The 27,029-nt window shown below is 36.3% G+C and overlaps 1 protein-coding gene across 2 annotated transcripts in view; it reads right to left on the reverse strand.

Annotated features, from left to right (window-relative positions):
* Positions 1-18,677, reverse strand: part of LOC103040475 (BTB/POZ domain-containing protein 7) — a 56,772-nt gene extending 38,095 nt beyond the window's left edge. The window contains exon 1 of one of the 2 annotated variants that reach the window (XM_049463675.1): positions 18,296-18,676. The gene's annotated coding sequence lies outside the window, so the exon portion shown is untranslated. Of the gene's footprint in view, positions 1-18,295 lie in introns of both variants that reach the window. The other variant, XM_049463677.1, reaches the window with a different exon arrangement.
* Between the last annotated feature and the right edge of the window lie 8,352 nt (positions 18,678-27,029).

A 27,029-nucleotide genomic window follows, 5' to 3' on the forward strand; every position in this document is an offset into this window, starting at 1 on the left:
ACCACAAGCCCGCAGTCTTTGCTTAGTCAGAGCTGCAGCCCAGCCACGGGCTACAGGGCTCAGCTCAGCCAGTCTGGAGCGTTTTTAAAAATTTGTAAGTTCTTCTGTGTATGAAATAAAATAACCCCACTAACCGGATAATACAGCTCTCTACAGTTCATCTTTCAGCCCAAGCAGCTAACAGCAGCAGGTTAGAACAGCCGACACGGAGTCACTGCTCGGATTACATTATAAACGCGCTGCTAACCTCAGGATGTTTATAACTACGGAGTTTAGTGGACACACCACGGCTGCAAGGTTAGACTGTTGAAGGCTACTGAAGACTACTAAAGCAGGCAACGCAGCGTAAGCAAAAACAAAACAAAAACCACACACACACACCAAAATACAAGTTAAGATAAAATATGAAAACGAACATAATAAAGCATAAATAATTAAATTGAATTGCGGGCCAGATGTATGTTTATTTTGTTAACCCGTGAGGGGCCGTATGAAACCGCGTCGCGGGCCACATGCGGCCCGCGGGCCGCTACTTTGAGACCCCTGCTCTAGGATGTTCACATCTTGCCAGGTGGGTAAAAGGTGCTCAGACAGCTTTTAAATTAATTTTAAAAAGTCATTATACATCCACACAGGTCCGGAACCCCCCACATGTTTGGCCCTTAAAAAAGTACTTAAAAAATATTTAAACAAAAAAAAAATAATCCAGACCCTTTACATTATTTGTCTGTTTAATTTAAATTGCAATAGCAATTATTACAGTTATATTTAATCAAAGGATTATTCCCCTCCCTGAATGCAGGCAACTACATGAAGCAAAATACAAGAGTATATCAAAGTGTTCATTTTGACAGGTGATTTTGATACAGTTTAGTCTTAGTCTTTTAACTAAAATGTATAATAGTTTTAGTCACATTTTAGTCTATCAGATATTATTAGTTTTAGTCACATTTAGTCTAGTTTTGGTTTAAATTGGCAAGATAGCGCGCTGCCTGATCGCGTGCTGCGCCTGTTCACAGCGCTACTTAAATAGGAAATAGAAAATAAAGTGTATCGAATCCTATTGTCCGGCTTATCATAGTTATCGCGGTATATATTTTCCACGAAAATATCGTTATCGTTTTATCGCCCAGCACTATCCAAGACTTGGTGTGATAATTAGGGGTGGGTGATATTTGGCACAATATTGTATGGTATAATATCGTTCACAATATTAAAAAATGTTGTCAATGTTATTGCACGCGATACGGTATATCACACCCCTATTTCATGACCAAGCACTTTGAGTATCAGGATTGCATCTGGATTAGGCCAGGCTACATAAAAATGCAAGTGTAAACACACCAAAATCACATTTAAATCATCAGATACAAATCCAACCAATCAGTCAAACCACCTGGGGAGGGGAGCTGAGATGCTCTTGAGCTACATGTTATAGCAGTGTAAACATATCAGTCTCTCCAAGACATTCACCAACCAAAACCCCTCCAAGGACAATCAAAACACCAGTAATAATTGCTGCACACATAGTCTCACATGGCAATCAGATTTCAGCCTGACTAACATATTATGAAAATATTGTTAATATTTTTGCAGGATAAAATCCAGATGCTTGTCACATGACGTGACCAGGTGTAAACAGGATCTAAACAAGCCAAACTCCATGCAATTATAACACAGCAGCTGTTCTTGTGCATCTAGAATGTAAGAGCTTCAACAATCACCAAGAATTTCACATAATATTCCACTTCATACTTAATTTAATGTCATTTGTACTGAGATGGAAAATATGGCTAAGCAACATTAAACAAAAAGAGACATTTTAAGAGTTTTCAGTTTAAACATGCTCAAGTACAATGCTAGAATAAAAAAAAAAGCTTGTAGGAATGTATGTGTTACTAGCTAGTCACATGTATAAGGTTTAATAAGTGACCGTAAGCTGTAAATGTTTATTTCTCTGCAATTTAGATCGTAATTAAGAACAAAGAATATCTACTAAGTCATAAAATAGTTTTTTGTCCGGGAAATTAAAAACAGTAGTACTACACAACAGCAATTTCCTTGTTGCATTCAGCACGTGGTATTATGCAATATCTGACTGAAAATAGGAACAGGAAAAACTTAACATTTGATAAATGTCAGGATAAACAAACAGGTAATGAGAGACACACAGAGAGACAGAGACAAATTGAGTAAGTCATGCTTAGGGGATTAAAAAGACATTTGTTGTATTATTTATCATTTGCTCTGTGCATGTTTAATAATGTATTTTGCCTTTTAGCATTCTTCTGCGTTTTCTTCCCCATTTGCTTATGCTTATTTCGAAGCCAATTACTTAAGCTGCTGTTAACAGTACATTAATTATGAAATTATGCAGATCACTTATTAAAATGTCTTGCATGAATATTTGATAGTTTTGTTCTCAATGTATTGTTTTCTAGCTCTGATATGCTTTTTTCTACCTTTAGTACCTGTATTCCATCATAATGTACATAAAATATTGTATAGGTGTATATAATGTCAATTTACATTAACTAATCCGTGTGTAATATTTTTTTTTCACATTCAACAAAAAAAAGTTTAATATGTATTAATCTGCTACTAAAAAACAATCCGTTGATTGGTTATATTTAAAATTTGAAAGCCTTAAAAACCTGAAGTTGACTTTTTAAGCTCTAAATAAGTTTTGAGCACAAAGCTAAATAACTGTGTCTACACCATGACTGTGCACCTTATAATAAGCTGCCAATTGAAGAAAGCATTGCTACACTACTGTCAAGTAAAAACTGGGACTATTTTACTTTTTACTATTTATATTGCATACTCTGTAGAGCATTAGTGAGGTCAGGATGTTGGGACGATCAAACACCTCACCTCATCCCCAACTTCCCAAGTCATCCCAAAAGTACTGGATGGAGCACAATTATTCCAGAGAACACACAGTTTATATGGGGGTACACATTGGACATTGGTAGCATTGGTAGCCTAAGAAAGAAATGTAAGAATGAGGTAAACAGTAACACTAAAATCATTATTAAGCTCATAGTAGAGTAATTTAGAAGTATGGAACTAAACACAGGCTCACTGACACACACACACACACACACACATTCACGTGTTTCCTCTCCTCCATCTGCGACACTCCTCTGGGCAGGCCGTGCGTTTGAGTGTTGTGGGAGGTCTGGTTTAGCTCAGGCTGGTATTTATGTTAGTTCCTCCTTCTCATGCAGTAAACACGTGCATGCCTGCGTGTGTGTGTGTGTGTGTGTGTGTGTGTGTGCATGCGTGTGTGTGCACACACACAGTGACAGATCTGCTCAGTTGAACACCCCATCAAAGGCTCAGTGGGGAGAAACACAAGCTTTTACCCACTGCTCAATCTCTGCTCCGCACTAATCCTCCACCTAAATCACTTCTACTCTCAACTCACCACACTCACACTCCATGGCCTACATACTCAGACATCTAAACACTAGCGCGTGCACGCGCACACACAGACGCAGACAAAAGAATCCATAATGATTTATGGAAAATTTCCCTAACAAACGCCGCAGTTTCCAGGCCGAGGGGTATAAATTCTAACCTCGCACAGATTCAGCTCTTTCCTTTAATAAATAAATCAGAGAATCATGAACACTTAACCTTCATCTTACATTTTACACTTAAGAATTAATCAGAAAAACATACTGAAAACACAAATATGACTGAAATGTGACTATTTATTAAAAGTGTACAAAGTGTAGAAGGGTATTCAAACCAAACCATCACAATAGTCATAGAGGGAATAAGCGCCCACACGGTGAACAAAGACTGATTAACATGCAGCACCAAACATCACAAACGAAAGTTCCTCCCGGAAACCTTAAGCTGTGAGCAGTCAAAAAAATGAACTACATTTTGTCGTATTGCTATATTATTGATAAGGCTACACAGTATGAATATGAATAAACCCTCGCATCTCAATTTGATTTGATGAAAGGGCCATACACGCCAATATAAAAAACTTGACAAAGTATAAATGTTAAAGACGCAGTATATATTTGAAATGGCAATACAGAGCATGCTGTACATTTAAACAGTAAAATCGAACACAGTCTAATATTATAATTTGTCATTTAATCTCACACAGATAATAACCTGTGTAGCATCTTTGATCTTGCGATTTTTGTGATGGTTATTTTTGTATATGCTGTAGAGTTTTGATTATTCCAAAACTTTCAATACCCTAGGTAATGGCAATTTTTAGGTTTTTTTTTTAGGTCTTTCTCTCCCCCTCCAAATGTTTCCATCCAAACATTTTGGAAATCGTTATTCGCAATTACGAGTCTACCACACATCTGGGAGTGCAAACACACCAGAGAGTTCTGGTAGAGCAGAGTGCAGAGCCATTATAAAGATGAGCTTTGAGGATTGTGCAGTACAGAATAAAGCAACCTCTTAAAATATGTGCATCATGATTGGTTCAACAGCAGAGCCAGACGTTTCTATTCACCGAGCCACCCATGCCAACATGCTAACCAAGAAATCACCATTTATTGTTACAAGCTGGACTCTTGGATGGACTACTGGTTAGTGTAGGGGATTATACTGCAGTGTATGGAGTACAGATAGAGTATAGATTAGAGCATAAAGGGGAGTATATGGGAGCATGGGGAGTGTAGAGTAGTATTAGGTACTATAGAGCAGTGGGGAAATGTTTGACATAAGCATATCAAGTTCACTGTTCTTCATTCTCTGTATGTCAAGCAATAAAAATTAAACAAATTAAATGTTATTGTATTACTGGTGCTTACAGTATAATGATTTAACCTATGTGAATGTTTTTCTCTTTTTTTATTTAAAGGTCACGTATACAGGCTACAGGTGTAGGTGATACAAAACCCTTTTTCTGCAGTAAAATACCTTATTTACATTCTAAAAAATTAAGAGCTTTGAAATCTCCCACAGGACACTTGGAGAAGCTGCCTGTTTTCTCTGTACTCCACTTAATAATTCCAGATAAGTAACATGAATCAACACAAATTCTGCATGTTTGAATGCAGATGTAAAAACTAGACAAACATAATGAAACTAAAGGTTTGGAGGAGATTAACGGTTTCATTTGTATTCAAGAAAAATATTGATTTTAAAATGAAGTTCAGGAAAGAGCCATTTTTATAATTTTATTCATTATATTTTGACATTAGCAGATTTACTTAAATATTTTTTTACATATTTTCTATTACAATTACAATTACAATTATGCTTCCTACGTTCCTTATCAAACATGAAATCTTTTTATGTAATGCTTGAACAAAAAACCTCAAGATTTAGTGGTGTCAAATCAGGCAGACGTTTGACAAAAATCCTGGCCTATTAAGGGGTTAATACACACTTTCAAACTTTTAAACAAAGGGAGAAACTCTGAAACAGCTTCAATTTCCTTTTTTTTTTATTTATCACTGTTTCGTTTGCAGTGAAACAACACAAAATAAATGCCTAATACTATTTCTTTTGAATATTTTGATCTACTGTAACTAATAAAATCACGGTGGATCAGATGAAGATGGTGTGCCTGCCCTGTTGAGGGTGTGTGTGTCTGTGTCTGTGTGTGCATGTTTGTGCGTGAGGGAGGGATACACATCAAACACACGGATGTTTACACACAACAGGCTGTACCAGCCACCTCAGAGACACTATGCCACTGGGCAAACAATACAGTTACTTGCAGAAATTGAGCTTCGCATCATCTTTTTTTTTGTTTGTTTTTGTAGCTTTGAACTCTACTTTTGTACCCCTATTATTTACAGCTGTGGAACATGAACAACACAATCAAAACACCCATTTTTTATTTCCATGTATTGTTGCATTCCAAAACCAATGCATACCAATGAATTAATAGTCAAAATTGACCAGATACTTTATTGAATCATATAAAATGTATTATGAACACCTAACTCTTTAAAGCCAGTGCTGTTGGGCAGCCACTTTCAGATCGATGCAGCTTATACAATCCAAACAGGCCCATAAAATAAACCACTAAAGAGGCCCAAATCTATGCAGTGAACAGCTACTGAAGCAGCTTTAGAGTCCAGCAGCCAGTTCAGAGAGAAGGGGTGGGTGGTGTGTGGGGTGGGAGGGCCGCTGAGGCTGGAAAATATGAGAGTAATGAGAGGGGACAGAGCCAGGCCACAGTCTGTGCCTCGTCTAGGTGTGACCCCATGCCCCCTTTACCACCCCACTCCAATGAACCTCTCTCTAACCATGCACAGATCTGCCCACCTTATGCTCGAACTCTATTCAAAACTTTTAAAAACCAGGCCCTTCAAATTATGAGACAGTTTCTCTTTAAATGTTATTAAAGTCTGATATCTACAGTATTGTTTAAAAGCTTTAGGCACCCAAGAACATTAATTCAAATTATTTATCTCAGCAATGGGGAACAGTTACAGGAATATGAATATATGGAAAAATTATGCAATAATTTTGCAGTAATAGAAAGTAGCTCAGAACTTTAGATATTCTGAATAAGAAAGATTGTTACAAATTTATTCTGGGCAATTTTTCCTCCTAATATTTCTGTCTAAATTTTGCAATGTATTCGGCTAATAAAGCATTGTTCACAAATGTTTGGCTAAAATGTGGGGTGTCAAACTTTTGCTCAAAAGTTTTTTTTCCAAAAGCTCCTCCATGCACAGACATTGCTGGAGAGACTATGGGCCATGCACATTGTCTCAGCTGCTGTGTGGGAGAGCTTTATTCATGCAGCATTCTGCAATTCGTGGGTTTTGGATGGGTTTAACAGCCCACTAATGTGAATAATGTGAATTGTTTATAAAACTGAAGATTTATAATTATTTATAATTTATATTTTTTTTATTTTGGAAATGTCAATTACTAAACATTCTTAATAACTCATTCCTTTTAAAAATGGTTATTAATTAAGATGTCTTAAATGTCTAAAACTGAAAATATTATTGTCCAAAACAAAGTTATTGTGACAGACCTAGTACTATGGGGTTTAGACGATATTATTTTAAGCTTAAGACATTTAAGACATCTTATAGCACTGATAGAATGATAATATAACAGCATAATAATCAAGCAGACACAAACAAGATGGAAAAATACGGCAGAAAGCATAATGCGACTGGCCTAATTACACCCTTCTCTATTTTTCACATTCAAAACATGCAAAACATTGGCCTTATCTGCACAGCAGGACATATGAGCGATTTGACTCATCACTGACTCAACACGGCATGAGTAACCGTGTATGAAAAAATGTGAAAAGGCAGAACGTAAGGCTGAAAAACAACAACAGTGCTTTAAATTAGGATTTGTGAACTCACTAGTGGATCTAGAGCAGTGATACATTAACTATAGCTACTCAACAGTGACAGGAAGAAATGTGCTTCATTAACTTACAAGCATAAGAGGAGCCTTAGACTTGAGTTTAGCCTTCAGTCTTTATAAATGTTACCCTCGGGCTAGTCTATCAAAATAAAACATTAGCCAGAGCTTACGTTTGGGAAAACCCCACCATATCACCACCACATTAAACAGATGCTGGAACTCTTCATAAGACTTTCATAATGCTAAGCTTGTCTGATTAAATAGAAGCTAAGTTCGCTGATGAGATCTGAGATTAAAAAGAAACTTTGGTGAAAATCCCCTTAGGCCTAGATGATCAGATAGATTTAATATATACCAATTAGCATCACATAAACTGCATGACTGAAAATCCTCATACACTTGCTTTAAACTGTGTTTCTGTCATTAGAAAACATTGCATTACCTGACAAATGAACAAATTAGGCCTACATTGTAAGACTTTAAACAGCAGTATCATACATCTTGAAGTCACTTCATTCTAAAAGACCACTGAAATTGGGTTGTTATTTTGGTAGTCGATGACATGTCATACATATAATAGGTTCACACCTTTATTTTTTATGGGCAGAAATAAAAATAGAAATGAGGCTAGACCAGGAGTACCAACTAATGAAGATTAGGCTTGGGCAAAATGGCTCTAAAATAATTTCTACAATTTTTGAGAGGATTTTTGCAATAATGATATTCTTGGTAATATGACAAAACACTGAAAACACTGGATCATTTAAAAAATATACTACTACAACAAAATAAATGTTCCAGTTCTATTTTATAACAATTTTAAACATACAAAATATTTACTGTACCCATATAAACTGCAAATGGAAAATTATACAAAAAATATCCTAAAGCTTTTAAAAAAAAAAAAAAAAAAAGCTTTCAAGATAGAATAATGATATTACAATATATATATATATATATATATATATATATATATATATATATATATATATATATATATATATTTGTTTTTACAAATTATGATTATAATAGTGTGCAATATATGATCTGACACTTCTAATAGGGATTACTAAAACAACAAACAACTTCAGTGGTCTGTAGACACCTAAAGAGTTGGACATTTTTGGAAGCATCAATCAAAATAACCTCAGAGCCAAAAATATATTAAAATGCATGCATAAAAAGGTCTGCTTTTGTGTAAAACAGCTAATTTGGAATGGTAGCACGACTTAAACACACACTACAACCACAGCAGATAATTATAAAAGTTCAGCATGTTCGAACAACTAGATAATAAAACCATATTCAAAACGCCTGATGTACAAACAGGATGGTGAACAGTCACAACAAGGGTTGCCTGTGTGCTTAATACTCTGCATTTTGGCCTTCACAAAAAAAAAAAAATCTTAAAGCTACAATTTTGTAGCAAGCAACAATTATGTGCATACATGTTATTGTAAAATAACAGCTTCAAAACCACGCAGTAACAAAACCACTGACTGTAACAAGAAGAATTGTGTCTTTGTCTTTGCAATTCCAGACTGGATCACAACTATTACTTCCAATACAATTTAGTGGCCCAGGATGAACAAGAACTCATGTGAGAACTGCATAACACTGCACAACTCATTACTGTGTAAAACAATATAATATTACTATACTGTTCCAGTCCACGTGGTTCCAGTGCCAGTCTGTAACTTGCTGCTTGTCCACAAATGCATGTGTACAGCTCTTAATATTAAAGAGCCCATGTGCTATAAGTTTTGTATCTCCCCCCTCAAGAAGCTTCGCTTACAGCATTTGTGTGAAGTTTATTTATTTATTATTAACAGTTATAATTAAAATGTTAATGGCATTCTTCCAAATTCTTCATCTGTTAGAACTAAACAAGCTGTTTTTGTAAGGGTGCCTTTAAAACCGATATATGTTAATGATCTCACCTCTGACTGACCGCCTTTTATTGTTCCTCATTTAAAAAGCTAAACAGAGTTCATGTAGCAGCAATGTGAATGAGTAAGTCTAAAGCACTTGTTGGTAGAATAGAAGAATATATGTAAATGTGCTGCTTTGAATAGGAATTCAAACAAGGAATTTTCTTGTCCAAAATTTTGTCAATGACTTATGCCCACTAAAGCATTTACTGTGTGTTTAATATCAAATTTACTTAATTATTATGAGAGGACAGAAATGCTGTTTTCAGGGCAGCACAGTGATGCTAAAGCTTGTGGGTATGCCACACAGCTCCAGGGTCCTGAGGTTGATGGAGGTATGCTGGCTCTGGTCACCACTTTCTTCAAGGTGCCCCAGTTTCTTCCCATCTCCTAAAATTGCACATGGTAGGTAAATTTGTTATGCTTAATTAAGTGTAAGTGTGTGAGTAAATGGGTTTATGTGGCACACTGGATGGCTGGTGCCAGTGTGGTCCAGTACGCATTTTGTATTGCACCCAATGATTCCTAGAGGACTTATCGTGACCATATCCATTACAAAGTGGATACTAGTTGGATGAGTACTAGTTTCAATACATTCCAAAAATATGATGGGACAGTCATAACATAATATAAACTAAATAAGGATGTGACTTTAAAGAGATGATGTCAACAAGTGACTAAAATCATGATTTAGTACAAAAGCAGTACACAGAAAAATCTTTGAGTCTTTCAGGAGCACAAGCCTAAACTGAACACCCGGGATGTCTAATCCCTCAGACAGAACTGCATACAGAACAGTCCTACAGCAACAGCTGATAAAACCACTTGAGAAAGGGATCTCCACATAAAACTTTGTAAAAAAAAAAAAAAAAAAAGTCAATGTGTCTAGGCTCGGCGGCATCTGGGGTGGATCATCAGGCAATGTAAATGTATACTGTGGTCGGACGCATCAGTATTCCAGAACTTTTTGGGAAGTAATGGCCACCATGAACCACTGAACAAAAAGGACCGTCCAGACTGTTATCAGCTATCAAAAGCCAGGGTCTGTAATGGTATGATTGAAAATAATGTTTAGTTCTTATGAGATGAAATGAAGCTACGAAGACAAACATGAATATCTTGGGTTTATACTGCCTGCAATGAAATAAAAGTCATAAAGGAGTAAATGTAAGAAGACCAATGCATTTTTATATCTTTATATTTGCATTTTCCATACCGTCCCAACTTTTGGGGTTATATAAAACCATAAAACCCATACCAAATATTAAAAAACTGACAGACTAGGAACATTTTTTCTTATCCCAGTTCATAGAGTAATCAGAGTTATATAAATTGATTAATCAATAATGGAAACAGACAATGTGTGGTCCATAATAATGTCATAATAACGGCTGATTCATGACGGGAGGAAATTCATCACGAGTTAGCTGCATGTGCTGTATGGATCACTGTAAAAATGGAACTTGTGAGGCAGGGAGGAGCTTCTCTCATTCCCTTCCTTTGACCTCTGCTGGCAGCCAGTCAGGGCCACTGAGACGAGCCATGCCACCGAGCTGTCAGCCAAAACCCTGAAGCAGCTACGTAAGCGTCGGAGCGTGCACACAAACAGCTGGCCCCAGACCAGCACTTGGGCAGTGCCTCCGCCTGGTCTGCATGGCAGATGTGGGCCACTGAGGAGGGCTTTGCACCATGATCCCTGCTCCAAGGACTGAGAGAATGACCGTGCATCTGAGGACACAGGACAGCAATTCACACCCAGGGCTTTTCACTGCCCAAAATAACGAGGTATAAGGAGAAAATGGCATCAGTGCTTTACAATGGAAGGGAGTGAATGTAACAGTTTACTTGCACTAAATATTAAAATGTATCATTATAATATCAACTAATAAAATATTTTTACTGTGTATATTTTAGGAATGTATCAACAAAAAGGAGTCTATGCAAATGCTGATATTTGTTATTTGTCCTTGTGACAATACAGACAAAAATGGAACAATTTATACACTGGGACTAAAGCCACCTGGAATAGCATTATAAAGAACAATATCATGGTGTTTGTAGAGAACTACAAAAGCAATCACTTTAATAACGTTCACAAATTTTGTATTCTTTTGCTCTTTTGACTTGTTCAAAACATGACATTGTTTCCAACTTTTACTTCTTGTAAAAAACATGGTGTTCCCTTATAAACAACTCTGTCTTTATAGTGGTGAATCTTTTAAACAATAAATGCAGTCTTCTCTGGGCTATAGTAAATAACAGTTGGTCATTTCCTACATTTTTTGCTTATTTGCTTACATGAAAATAGGTGGTTTGTGCTTGAATGGGAAAACTGTCTAACGGCACGCGTGCACTTACCACTTCGCCTCACCACATCCTATTTGTTTAACAGAGACAGCTGCAGCATGATGGGTTGTGTAATGTCAAGAACAACTTAAAAAAAAAAAGGAGGTTGGCATATCATACAAATGTTTTATATAGAAAACGTAAAGCTGATAAGGTTAGCCAGATTTCCAGAATTAGATTAGAATTTGACTGATTGAAAAAAAAACTCAAAAATAAGGTTGCCTACTTCCAGACTATTGTTTTCTTCTAATTGTATTTATGTCGATAAGCCAAGAAATCCACCTTAATTAAATGCATCTAAAAAAGGACAAATAGACAATGAATACATTAAGAAGTACATGCCAAATAAATGCTGCTTCTCTGTAAGTAGTTCTTGCAGTCATCTGTGCATTCAGAATCTTTAAAATAGGTCTAAAGTTTAGTACAATACTTAGAATGAACTGAATTGATTGTGAAATCTGAAATAAGATATAGACGCCTAATGGTCTGGTCAAAAATAAAAATGCTTAAGTGTCAGTTATATTATACATTGATTTCTTGCCTTGGCTGTATTTTACAGACTGTTATTTCAACAAGTGTTTTTATAAAGAAGTGGAAAAATTCTGGTACCACACAAACCACACAGCCTGACAAATTCATTCTTCCATCCGTTCAAAGAAAAGCACAGGAATACCATCTTAAACACCATGTATTGTTGCTTGTGTCAGTATGTTTTTCCAGCAGGGACACTGCTGACTCCACAGGTTTGAATGTTTCTGCACCGCATACTTGCTAATATGGAACAGTCAGCCATGCATTTCCCTGAGGTCAAAAATGCAACATACAGCAACGTCGACAATTCTCTTTCAGATATAAACACTAAACAATGGCAGCCTGTGTTTCCTGCAATCATGTTTAGCCCACACAGTGGCAGACAGCGGAAGCTACGGGAAACAGACGCTCCAGAAGTCAACAGGACAAAAGGGTAGTGAAATATTGCTCTCATTCAGCTGCAGAAAACTGCAGTACATGATGACTTGAGAAAACACTGAATGAATTGCAAGGTAAAACAGGCTTATACTGGACAGAACTAAACTGGAAATATGATCTGAATCATTGCTACTATTAGCATTTGGAACTATTAGGATCTGAAAGGCCCATTACACTGGTTTTAATATACACTAAAGACATCTGGGTATGAGTCTTATATATACAGTCATATGAAAAAGTTTGGGCACCCCTAATAATCTTAATAATTTTTAGTTTTTAGTAAATATTTGGGTGTTTGCAACAGCCATTTCAGTTTGATATATCTAATAACTGATGGACACAGTAATATTTCAGGATTGAAATGAGGTTTATTGTAATAACAGAAAATGTGCAATATGCATTAAACCAAAATTTGACCGGTGCAAAAGTATGGGCACCCTTATCATTTTATTGATTTGAATACTCCTAACTACTTTGTACTGACTTACTGAAGCACAAAATTGGTTTGGTAACCTCATTGAGCTTTGAACTTCATAGCCAGGTGTATCCAATCATGAGAAAAGGTATTAAGGTGGCCAATTGCAAGTTGTTCTCCTATTTGAATCTCCTCTGAAGAGTGGCATCATGGGCTCATCAAAACAACTCTCAAATGATCTAAAAACACAGATTGTTCAACATAGTTGTTCAGGGGAAGGATACAAAAAGTTGTCTCAGAGATTTAACCTGTCAGTTTCCACTGTGAGGAACATAGTAAGGAAATGGAAGACCACAGGGACAGTTCTTGTTAAGCCCAGAAGTGGCAGGCCAAGAAAAATATCAGAAAGGCAGAGAAGAAGAATGGTGAGAACAGTCAAGGACAATCCACAGACCACCTCCAAAGAGCTGCAGCATCATCTTGCTGCAGATGGTGTCACTGTGCATTGGTCAACAATACACACTTTGCACAAGGAGAAGCTGTATGGGAGAGTGATGCGAAAGAAGCCATTTCTGCAAGCAATGCACACAAACACAATGCAAACACAATGCAAAAGCACACCTCAGGCGACTCTGTTTGTCAGAGTAAATATTTAGAACTAAAAATGATTAAGATTAATAGGGGTGCATGAAACATTTTTTCCCCATAATATTTACATTAACACACATAAAAGACTTGACCATTGCACCCTTTGCTTGACATCACTCTGATTTTACTAACTTTTCAGATGGGATGCAGCAATAGCAATTTTCTGTACCTGTAGTGTAAATTTCACAGCTATAAAAAAATCAATTCTAATGTTGCCACAAATCAATAACACCTGCAAGTAGTTAAGTATAATAATCCCACCCCTTGGACATGCTACTGGCTTCAATCAAGCATAACCTTCTGCATCAGAGTGACTGCATCCTATTCTATGACTCTTTGGATGGTGATTTAACATGTGCTTCTTCAGGGTCCAACAAAGTAAGCCACTGTATCTGTCTGAACCACTAACTCTAACGCCACATTATTGAACAGCTGAATATACAGGAGTGCATGATTGTCTCCTGGTCAAGCAGTCAGTCTATTTCAGCCTTTCGAATTAAAAATATTCATTCATACACTCTCACCTATGGTGCAATTGAGCGTAGTCAATTTACCCACCATGTGTGTTTTGGGAGGTGGCAGGAAACCGGAATACCTGGAGGAAATTCACATGGAGATAGAAAGAAAACACATACACAGAGACCGGACCACAACCCAAAGCCCCTGGAGCTGTATGACACACAAACTAACACCATGCCACCCATATTAAGTGTCATTTACTTTATAGCGCTGTTCCTTATAGGTTGTCTTCCCCCACTGACGCCAAGGTTCTAAGATGTTTAACACTTCTGTCTGTCTGAAATCATTAAGAAACAAAATCTGGACTTATGATTTATGATGTATCCATCTTTCGATTTCAAACTCTAAAGTTTTCAGCTTAAAACAAAAACAAACTACAAATACATATAATACTACATTTGCAAATTTATATAAAAAAAATACTCAACCTGAGTTTTCGTATATTTAAATAATATTTAACACAAGGCCTGTCAATGTCCAGAATGAACAAACTTTACTTGCTTTCTTATAAGTGTAATATCTTTCAGTGACACAAGGCACATGAAATAAACAACATGCACATGTCTCTAAGTCTGTCTGCATGTGAACTACTGCTGATTGGCAGGTTTCCCCAAAATGTTCTTAGCACTTAGAATTATTCTTAGATTTTGGGAAACTGGGCCTAGTTCTGTTTATGACTGGGTGATGGACCTTAAACATCAAATCTAAAAAGGTGCTGCAACACAATCTCACAGAATCAATCTTATGTAGAGCAAAAGTCAGGAGTCAAAGTATATTTTAAAATCTGACAAATAAAATGTTATTATCAACACTGATAGACAAATTTAAAATAGATTTAAAAGCATTTACTAGAACAATTGACAAATGGATGTGTTGTACGTAATTCAGATACACAGTTCAACGTGCTTGGGAATATCCACTCCTGTGTATGTTGTGAGGTGCTATCTGGTGAGACTAGACATTTTCCAGCGTGCTTATGGCAAGGCGATGTGAAATATGCTGAGAAGTTCAAGTGAGGCCTAGTAGTGGGTGCAAGACAGATGGGCCATTCCATTCCATGACTAGTGACGGGAAATATATATGTTTGACTAGAATGAATCAGCCTAGCTAAATTGAGGAAAAAGAAAATGGAAGAAATAAAATAAATAAATAAATAAAAAAGACCACAACATGTCAGTGGAAGTTTACAGACCCACTATTTAACTATGTGATTGTCCTAACACATGATGTTATGATCAAGTGCATTAAATAATAAGGTGAAACTGTCTATTTTGAGTTCAGTACAGTACATGGTTCATCACTTACATAAAAGAACAGCTCATGAATCAGCAAGCTAACTTGGGAATAATATATCTAGTACTAGATCTACAGAGGGTGTCAGCTGTATATCAAGTCAGCTGATTTTTAGAGGATGTTTTCTTTATGGTAAAGAGATGAGTGATATAAAAAGGGAAATTCCATTTTTAGAATTGCTCCATGCAACCACTGAGATGCAACAGTCATCTGGAGTCATTTTCTTTACAGTACATCAGTTTTGCATAACACACACTGAAATTCCTATATTCAAAACAGATTCAAATATACAGCAGTAGCGATATCTACAACTCCAATAATAATCCAATTTTATTTTCTAACCTTAATGACTAGTGAGCATTGTTAGCATTGTGGCTTCAACCCAGCTGAGCCCTAAACACTAGGAAGTTATTAATAAAATTACAGCAAAGACATGCATGTTATGCAGAAACATAGGATTATACACATTTAGCTGCTCTTCTAACCCAGCACCACATTTTTGACAGTCTTATCTGATAGAGACGACCTCTACACCAACCAGCTGTGGCATTCCTACTGGACATTCCATGCTAGAGAATGGTTAACACGCATGCCAGAAATAAAGCACGTATTCTACACATTGGGTCAGACAAATACAGTCAGTGGGTCAGTGGGGGTTATTTGGCTGGCAAAAACAGAGTATATTGGTAAATTCAGACATAGAACACAGAAATATAGTACATGCATACGAAGCAAAAGCGAAAGAAGGTATGGAACACTTAGCTCTAGAGACCAAGACAAGCTAGTGTGACTTGTCACTGCCTTTTTTGCCTTTGCTGTCTTTGCATTTCAGATTATGTGAGCATGTCATCTCAGCAACCACACACAATATCTAACAATATCTAGGTTAGCTAGTTTACTTGTCTTCTGTGCAAACAGGATGGATACACGATGCAGTTGCAAATGTAAGCAGATCGACTCACGTGATCGGCAGATTTTTTTTTTTTAATGGCAAAGAGATAAGTGACATTAAATGTAAATTCCACATTTTCAGAATTCCTCCATAATGCAATCCCTGCAATGTACAAACAGTCATCTGGAGTCCACTCATGCAAACTGGTGTACTTGTAAAGAAAATAACACACCAACAGTAGTAGCCAATTTTATTTTATAACCTTAATGACTAGTAAGCATCCTTAGCATTGTGGCTCCAACCTTAGAATAACAGCTTCCACCTGGGTGTTTCTTTACACACTCTGCCATCTTGCATGCACAGTGGAGTGCAGGCAGTCACTGCCTTATCTCTTGGGTATGCCCTAGATTTTCACAGGGTTTCCACTAGATATCAACATATATGCACTGCCCAGACAGGCTATAAACACAAAGAACACAAAAAACAGAGGTAGAGGGCATGTATGTGACTTCATTTTCGCCACTACAAAATTACATAAAATGAGTTGCTTGATGACGGGTAAATATACAAAATGTACGATTTAGCACCTAAATGGTTTAATTACAAGATCAATTACACTTTTTGTAACTGCTTCCACTGACAATATTCTTGATACACTCACAAGAGCATATTGCATATAATTTCAACAACATTTATCACAATACAATAAAATATTATCACACTGCCCACTTTTATATAGATTGTAGGGTTTACAAACCCTAGTCTCAATAGTAAGTTATTAGTGTTATTACAGCAAAAACATGCATGTTATGCAGTGACAGATTTAAATGGCTTTCCTAAGATCCTAACACACCATTCACAGCCTAGAGAATGGTTACCATGAATGACAGAAATACAGTACTAAGTCTGCACACACTTCTTGCCGGATTAACATGATTGGCCAGCCCATTGGGTCAGACCAATACAGTCAGTGGCTCCGATTATTTGGCTGGCAAATGGACAGCGTCTTGGTAACTTCAGACATAGAAAACAAAGATAGAAGATAGAAGAAGTACATACATACAAAGCAAAAACAAAAGCAAAAGGAAAAGCATAAGGAGGGTATGGAATTCGTAACTACAGACCAAGACAAGCTAGTGTGTCTTGTCACTGTCTTTTCTGTCTTTGCATTTCAGATGATGTCAGCTAAGGGGAAGGGCTGGGGAGAAACGAGGGCAAGGGCCACTGACACAAACCACTGAAACATAGAACATACAACAACAGGTCACCTCAGCATCCAAACACAACAACCAACTAACACACTATCTAGAAAGGTTAGGTTAGCTAGCTTACCTGCATGTCTTCTGTGCAAATATGAATGATAAAGGATGCATTTGCAAACTGCAATTCTTGCTTTCTATCGGCTACTGGGACGTTTAGTTACATCAAAAGAGTGGAGAACTCTAACTGATTATCACGTTCAATTATATTTTATGCAAAATAAATACTGCAAGCATATAATGCAAGATAGCTATAGGTTATAATGGCGACATAATGCACGCTGGAGGATTAGCATACCCACAGCGTGCAGAAGAAGAAGCTCGTGAGAATAGTGCACACTGCACAGGGTTGCTTTGTTAGCACGAGCTCCGTGCTTTTGTGAACTAAAGCAGTATATGGTGCCACTGCATGCATGCAAAGGCTTCGTTTCATTGTTGCCGTTTCTTTGCATGCAGAATGCACGCTGAAAAAAGACACATGGAGCTCAAAGAGGGGAGCTTCACGAACAATACGATCAAACCAAAACACAAACCTAACCTAGGTTAGCGATCATGTCATGACTATGAGAGGGCATGGCTCAGCGAGCCGCCGCCGCTGCTGCGCTCGCGACACTGTATCACTTGTATCCTTTTTGTATCCTTTCGCAATACTGAGGAAACAATGAAACTCTAGCTAGCTCGAGCTTACCTTCCCAACCCGGAGTCCTAGCTATTGCTTTCCTCCAGCGCTGCTGCAGCACCGACCCAGTCTCTGCTGAACTGCAACAGCCTCCTGCTCCTCCTCCTCCTGCACTCCCCTCCTGGGTGAAGTTTAGGGATTTCCTTCCAAGAAACACAAAGCCCTACATTACAGCCCGACTCCCCCCCGATCCCCGCGACACACACCGCACACTAAACCCCGCACTCCTCGCCCTGCTCTCCGCCTCGAGCTGCGGGCATTTCTGCTGAAGTTGTGTGTTTGCGCTGCTGGTTCCGCTCGGTGGTGTTGTGGCCTGAGCTGAATGACGTTAGTAGCTCTGTTTCAGGACCGACTCTCTCACTCCGCCGAGCTCAGCCTGGATCCAGCCTTTACCGCATCCTCTGGCTCCAACCAGCGGCCTGTGCGGGACTTACACACGCACTTCACGCCTCATTGACAAAACCGAGGAAATGTGCTGCTGCACACTGGCACACATGACAGGCCTTCTTCTGTCAACTATATGATATACAGCTCTGGAAAAAAATAAGAGACCACTTAAAAATGACGAGTTTCTTTGATTTTAGCAAATTGAAAACCTCTGGAATATAATCAAGAGGAAGATGGATGATCCCAAGCCATCAAACCAAGCTGAACTGCTTGAATTTTTGCACCAGGAGTGGCATAACGTTATTCAAAAGCAGTGTGTAAGACTGGTATAGGAGAACATGCCAAGATGCATGAAACGATAATTAAAAACCAGGGTTATCCCACCAAATATTAATTTCTGAACTCTAAAAACTTTATGAATATGAACTTGTTATTGTTGCATTCTTTGAGGTCTGAAAGCTCTGCATCTTTTTTGTTATTTTCTGCAAATAAATCATCTTAATGACAGTATTCTTATTTGGAATTTGGGAAAAATGTTAACCGTAGTTTATCAAATAAAACAATGTTAATTTTACTCAAATATATACCTATAAATATAAAAATCTGAGAAACTGAAGTGGTCTCTTATTTTTTTCCAGAGCTGTATACAGTTGAGGTAAAATATATATTTTTAAATCTTTATTGTAGATTAATACTAAAGTCATCCAAACTATGAAAAAAAAACACATGAAATTATTTAGTGAACATGTGGTCTCATAAACGTATTTGAAACCACCAGTTGTGTTGTCAAGAGTTGGAGTTTGTAAACAGTGAACTACTCAACTAAATAAAACAAACTTTTAGAAATTAAGGTCAGTCAATCCATAACATTTAAAGAACTTTGAAATTATCCTCAAGTGCTGTTTCATATATGTGTGTGGCTACAGTGCATTTTGTAATTTACCTAAACATTCATTGTGTCATTTAAGTCCCCCAAACTTTAATATTTTAATTAATGGAAACCTGAAGTTGCATTTTTGTCAACTCATCATTTCATAGAGCTAAGTGTCTTTGAATTATGATGTAAAACAGAATAACACATAGATACATATTTTTTTATATGTTGATTAGTATTAGGCAGCAAACATATTTGCATGTGCCCATTGACAAATTGACAAATTTGATGCTTATGTAAGCATATGTTTGTCTCTTTTCCAAACATAAATTCGATGTTTTTTAATATCAGATGGTGATTGTCAGGCTGAACATTTAAACCCTGTTATATAAATACATTTTTCACATTCAATTGTCACATTTAATCACACTGGGAAGGTCCAAAGGTTTGTATCCGGGAATAATCCTGTAAACTGTGTGTATAATTTACAGAATAGAAAAATATCCAAATGTTAAATAATTTGACAAATAGATTCATACTGTATTGAAATGTGAATAGTCCCTTCAAACTTGTTATATTATCAACCTTGTCACACTGATTTCAAATATTTAAAAAATATTTTGATATTTAAATACTGTAAGTTGCACAGTCAGAAAGAATATAAATGCCTAATTCAGTCCTTATGTTAAAGCATGATATCTGATCAAATATGGCGTAAACTGAAAAAGATCCCATCAACTGCTTGACAGTCTAATTGTGATCATAACTTAGCTGGGAAAATGTATTTTCCCAAAGTTTTAACTAATCAGATGAAATTAAATTTGATTCAAAAGTCTCAGAGAATCATTTATTTTTTTATTATAAACATTTTCATATATGTATGTATAGACTTCTGCCACATATAAAAACACATTTTTGCAGTTTTTTTTTTCACTTTTTAAGACAATTAGAATTTTTCATGATTAAAGCATGAATTAAAATGCATTCAAATTGATTTTACAATATTACATGCATTTGTCTTAAAAAAGAAGTACTGTAAATGATTACAGGTATTTCAATACAAGACGACAAAATCTGTCCTCTGCTGTCCTGTAAAAAGACTCTCAAGGGCTACATTTTGGGTAGTGCACCTCTTAGTGAGAAGCTGTTGACTGAAGACACATTTTGCCCAGTTGAGAAACTATAAAAGGGGGCGCATCAAATAACTAAGAGAAGCATGATGGTCGCCTAGTCCTAGAATAATTTATCTTTTCAATAAAAATATCCATTTAAAAATGTTGTCCAAGCCTAGGCTAAATCCCCGTCTAGGAAACTGTCCCGTAATGTTTATTCAAACTGTAATCTGTCATATATAAATGCTAGACCACATACAGAATACATGTTGCCAATTTAAGCACACTTATTTTTATACTCATTTAGTATTACATTCATATTATTGTTACATAGTAACATTCATGTTTACATACAATAGCCCATTTTAAATAGGTAGAATACACATATTAGGCAGCAAGGAAAAATTGTGGCCACTTTTACAATATCAAAATTAGCGATGGCTAAAACATCTCCCCAACAGAAGCAGGTATTGTGGTGTGTTCCCAGTATGCAGTGATCAGTGGTCATTAATGTGTGTGAATAGTAAAGCATAGCACAACAGAAGAAATGTAGCAAACATATATAAAATGTTCATGCTGGCTGTGTCTTGTGCAATCTGTGCTTTGACAGGTCAGAGCTGTTTAGGTGGCTGTTTTGTTATGACTGATAATTAAGATTTTACAAATATATAATATCTATAAATGTTCAATATGAACATTTAAAAACAAATGAAGTAAAACTCTAATACTGCAATACATAAGCCAGTCAGCAGGGGGAGACTAAAGGCTACATTCATTCTCATAGAGTCCACTTTGTTTCACATTCACTTAGACTGGCTAAATAGAAGAATGAACCAGAATGAATTAATATATAGCTCTGAAAAAAAGAATTATGAGACCACTTCAGTTTCTGAATCAGTTTATCTGATTTTGATATTTATAGGTACATATTTGAGTAAAATGAACATTGTTGTTTTTTTTTCTATAAACTTAAAAATCTAATAAAAATATTGTCATTTAGAGCATTTATTTGCAGAAAATAAGAAATGGCTGAAATAACAAGACCTCAAATAATGCAAAGAAAACAAGTTCATGTTTATAAAGTTTTAAGAGTTCAGAAATTAATATTTGGTAGAATATAACCTGGTTTTCATGCATCTTGGCATGTTCTCCTCCACCAGTCTTACACACTGCTTTTGGATTATTTTATGTCACTCCTGGTGCAAAAGTTTAAGTAGTTCAGCTTGGTTTGATGGCTTGTGATCATCCTCTTGATTATATTCCAGAGGTTTTCAATTTGGTAAAATCAAAGAAACATATAATTTTTAAGTGGTCGCTTATTTTTTTCCAAAGCTGTATATATATATATATATATATATATATATATATATATATATATATATATATATATATATATATATATATATATATATATATATATAATGGATATCAGTTAATGTATGCTAAATGAGGGTAGGCAAGCATATAATTACAGAAGAATTCACCTAAATTATGGCAGTCACATAAGTGTTCTTATTTGTTCTCTTATTTTTAATTTCAGACAAAAATATTTACAATATTCAGAACATACCAAATCCCTCATTTATACCAAGACCATGTTGAAAACGGTTTCATAATGTCTATCTGAGTGCAGTTATGAGATACAGTATGTGTTTGCAGTATCCAGGCAGTGTGTATACTCTTTAAAAGAGGACATCTGCTGTGGTGACTTCTCTGACCTCTGGCTTCCTCTTGAGGGACACAAAACACAGCTGTTTGTCACTACTTGCTGTGGCATTTCGAGGTGGATTTCTATGCTTAGAATAAATATAACATGATTTTTAAAATAAACAGAAAACCATTTAGTCCAGGACTAAGCTTAACCCAGTGTCTGTCCTGTAATGTACTATTATAATAATACAGTAGTTTATACAGTAGTTGTTCAGTACAGTAGTTGTTATACAGTAGTAGTTCAGATGAATGGGTATCAGGTTTCAGTTCTTTAACCTCTTAAATCCCCATGTGAATTACACAGTAACACAGTATACTGTCGTAAATTAAAAGGGTAAATACATCTGGACCTGCTTTTTTCAGGGGGTAAAAATTCCAGTGGGACAAATAGAATCAGACACTTCTTTTGATAAATGTGAATAACTTGGGATACAACGTGAGATTCCTGTGATGTGTCAGCCCATGTCAAACTCAAACTGAAAACACAGTAAGAGAAGAGAATGTGAGAAAATCTAATTGTAGCCGTTCTCTTGAGACTGGGGAAGCAGTGGATAGTTTTGGGTCATTACCACGGCTTGGGGGTCCTCCCTGTTGGTAGGATAAACTGTTTTGTACAGTCATAACAGGACATACCATTTCAAGACGTCTTTAATGGTGCACACACTTATACACTGGATACTTCGTTTGGATTAAAGAATTTGGATTAAAATGCTTTTAGGCCTGAGAGGATGGGTGAGAGCTCTGGCACGAGCAAAGCTACCCCAACAAGATCACAGGTCAAACATCCATTGCAAACCACCTAAGGACAATATTGGACCCGGGGTAAATATCCTCTCATCATAAATTTAGATATCAATTGTGATATTATTTTTTTTCTTTGCTTTATACAATAAATAACATACACAATAAGGATTTGAATATTATATAAAGGTTACAGAAGTTTCAGTAGGAACAAAAAATGTCCATAGTGTAATAAGCAATTGGACTATTTTTTTCACCTGATAAATTAGTTATTTCAAGTATGATTTGTGTTAAATGAAACCTTTTGTGCCATTCCTTTACAGTGTACATTCTAAACAAAAATAGAATAGTTTAAAACTTCAGAATTTAATGCCAAAAAAATGCTTCTACTGACAACGTATCTTGAAGATGGGAAAAAGTCTTGCAAAGCTACAAGCACTTTGGAGAGATAAAGAAGAACAGGCTGCTCTTCTGGGAGTTCTTGTAAATGCATAAATAGGTCAGAGAAGTTAAATATCATGCCATTTTAATGTGTTCAGTTCTCATAAAACAGACCAAATTAAATGACTACAGATCATTCAGAAAAACAAAACAATGCACGAGCAAAATGCATGACGAATATACATTTCAGAAAAAATTGGGAGAAAACTTGGGTTTAAAACTTCTGAATGGCAGAGTACAGTAAGTTGTGTACAGCTGTGCTCTAGCTTTTTTTGTCTTCAGTATGCCTGATTTACTAATCAAGCATCTTTCTAACTGGTACCTGTAGCATGCACTATATAACAGTAACAGACTGTTTTCTATGAATGTGAGTTTTCTAAAAATGTGATGCACTGAATTTATGTAAGTCGCTATAAGGTACTGAAAAAATAAGCATTTTATGCAACATTTATTTTGATGTTTAAAATATGTATAATGTTAAACAAGTCACAACATTTTGTGCATCTATACAATTTTGGCTTTTAATTCACTTTTAATATATGTGGTACTAAGTCAGAGTAATCAAAGCTGGATTTTGGGAGGAGGAACATGCTGGAATCCCCTTCTCTTTCCAATCTAACCTCCCATCCAACCCATCTCTTCCTTTCTTGTAAATGATTAAGTCTTTTGCAACTCACCCATATCATCGCCTCCTATACACTTAAGCTAGGTCCTGAAATAATCATTCTTACAAAGTACTTTATTATGCTGTTAAAAAAAACATTTTCCTGTTGGCAGGTCATCAATCAGCATCTGTGTATATCCATTAGTATATCTGAAGCATTTCAGTTCCAATATAGGCAGCCAATAAGAAGTCATATTAAAGAATGTGATGTAGTGTGTAACTTTAAAATGTGCCATTCAGTCCATTCAGTGGACATATGAACACTAAACTGAAAAACAACTTTTTAAATCCAATTTTTTCATGATATCTTAACCATATCATTTAAGTATAGCTACTTAACCACTTACATCATTTTAGCCCCACCCATTTAATTCACAGCAGTTTAGCCCCACCCATTTACTCTGAGTTTAAACTGCTTAAACCTGGAATGTTTTTGAATAAAGCTACACTCAGAATACAGGTCATTTATATAGTATACAGTACAAAGCAGTGTTAACAGTATTGTGTGTTTACATCTGAGTGATAAACAAAGACTTTTCAAAAATTAAACATGACTGTTTTTGAATTATAAACCCATTAAACAGAAGATTTTCTTTAGTTGAAACATTTCACTGTTGCAACATGGCTCTCAAAACAATTTCTACACATTTTACTTGTTTTAATTTATTTTTTCCATGTCAAATGATCATATTCCACAGAATCTTGTGTGATAATGAGGTTGCAGAAAGGTGGTATATAACCCCATTATATCCAGTGTTGAATTAACACCTACACCAGCTGGTCAGTAATGCAAACTAGAGGTGTTCATTTAACACTGGGGACTTGAATGGTGTGCATTCATGCCAAAACATGCTTCATAAAGCTCTACACAACAATGAAGTGTTTTAATTTCTTTCTAATCTTTATTATGTCTCCACAGCAAACAGTGTTTACCATGTCCGTCTTTGCACTTGCTCTTCTGGTCCCGGCGGGTTGGATCATGCACCATATTCCAGTTTACAAGCAAAGACCACCTCCTGAAGTCTGACCTCATGGCTTGTCTTCAACACTTCTCCTGAAATATATACCATACAGTATACAACAGTTATTGTTGACTTTAATAAATAATGTTAATAGTACAGAATACTGACTGGTGTTTTCCTCTGTGAAAAGAGATGATTATTATCGGTTACATTAGTAGTACTACCGGTACATAACGGGTTTGGTGCCAGAATACATAAAAATGGTTTACTGATGAGTAGTGAGGTTTACAAACACAAGACATGACAGTATTGTTTGGTTAATGCTCCATTATCACTCGTTTTTAATTGGCATGACCATTATTATTGATAGTGTAATGTGATGTATTGGTTTAAAAACTAGAATATAAAAAATATATCTTGAAGATGGGAGATAATCTTCCAAAGCTACAAGCCTTTTGGAGAGATAAAGAAGAACAGGCTGCTCTTATTGGATTTCTGGTAAATGCACAAATCCATTAGAAAAGATAAATATAATGCCATTTTAATGTTATAAATGAACTGTAATATCAGCTCTCATAAACAAGCCAAATAAACTGACTACACATTTAGAAAAAACATATATAGATAATATATATATATATATTATCTAAAGAACCATTGGACCATCTTTTGCCGACATAGCATCTCAAAATAATGAGATAATAATGAGTATTTCAACATAGCAAATTCTTATCTCAAAATAACGACTTAGTATCTCAAAATAAAGACATAGTATCTCAAAATGACAACGTTGTATCTCAAAATAACAACTTAGCATCTCAAAATAATGCCTTAATATCTCAAAATAATGACTTAGTATCTCAAAACAACGACCTAGTATCCCAAAATAATGAGAGTTCTCCAAATAACAAATTAGTATCTCAAAATAACGACGTAGTATCTCAGAATAACGACTTAGTATCTCAAAATAATGGGAGTTTCTCAAATAATGAATTGGTATCTTAAAGTAACGACTTAGTGTGTCAAAATAATGACTTAGTAACTCAAAATAATGTCTTGGTGTCGCAAAATAAAGATAATGACACGTTAAATAAAGATTCGCATTAAATTATGAGAAAATATGAGCTGGATTTTATTTTATTTTAGTATGCAGGTGTGTGTGTGTGTGTGTGTGTGTGTGTGAGTGTGTGTGTGTGTGTGTGTGTTTGAAAGTGTACGTGTGTGGGCTTCCTCGCGGTTTGTGTGGGCGTGGCCTGCACGCGCTCTGCCCCTGCGCGCGTTGGTCCTTTAAGGAGTATTAAGAAGCTAATATGTCGCTACATTCTCTGAGAAGATTAAAAAAGCCCCAAAATCCCGTCCTTAGAACCAACTGTTGCTCGTCTAACTCCTACAGCAGCCCTACAATAGGCTACACCTTACATACAGGTTACAACACCACCTCCAGAGCCGGCCAGGCACCTGTTTACAGAGATGTTACAGAGAAAGCCCTGCAGGCGGGCTGACTGACTGATAAATAGATAGCCTGGGCTAATAGCCTGTGCTGTTTGGTGTCAGGAAATTAATATCGCGAATGGCAACTGTTCGACACGGAACAGTCCATTATATTCGCTGGAAAGGTGAGCAGGGAGATTAGCCTACCTTTTGTTCTGGGTGGGTTTAAGGTTTCTGGCTGGTTTAGGACAGAATATAGAGGGGCTGTGGGTGTTTATGTCTTTATGTGAGGAGAAACGAGGAGGGGAAATGGGCTGATGTGTGAGAGAGCGAAGGACAGAGAGAGAGAGAGAGAGGGAGAGAGTGGTACAACCTGAACTCTGGAGCTGGTGGAGGTGGAGGTGGTGGTGCTGGGGGGAGG

Source organism: Astyanax mexicanus, chromosome 14, assembly GCF_023375975.1.
Source record: "Astyanax mexicanus isolate ESR-SI-001 chromosome 14, AstMex3_surface, whole genome shotgun sequence".
Taxonomy (NCBI): Eukaryota; Metazoa; Chordata; class Actinopteri; order Characiformes; family Acestrorhamphidae; genus Astyanax; species Astyanax mexicanus.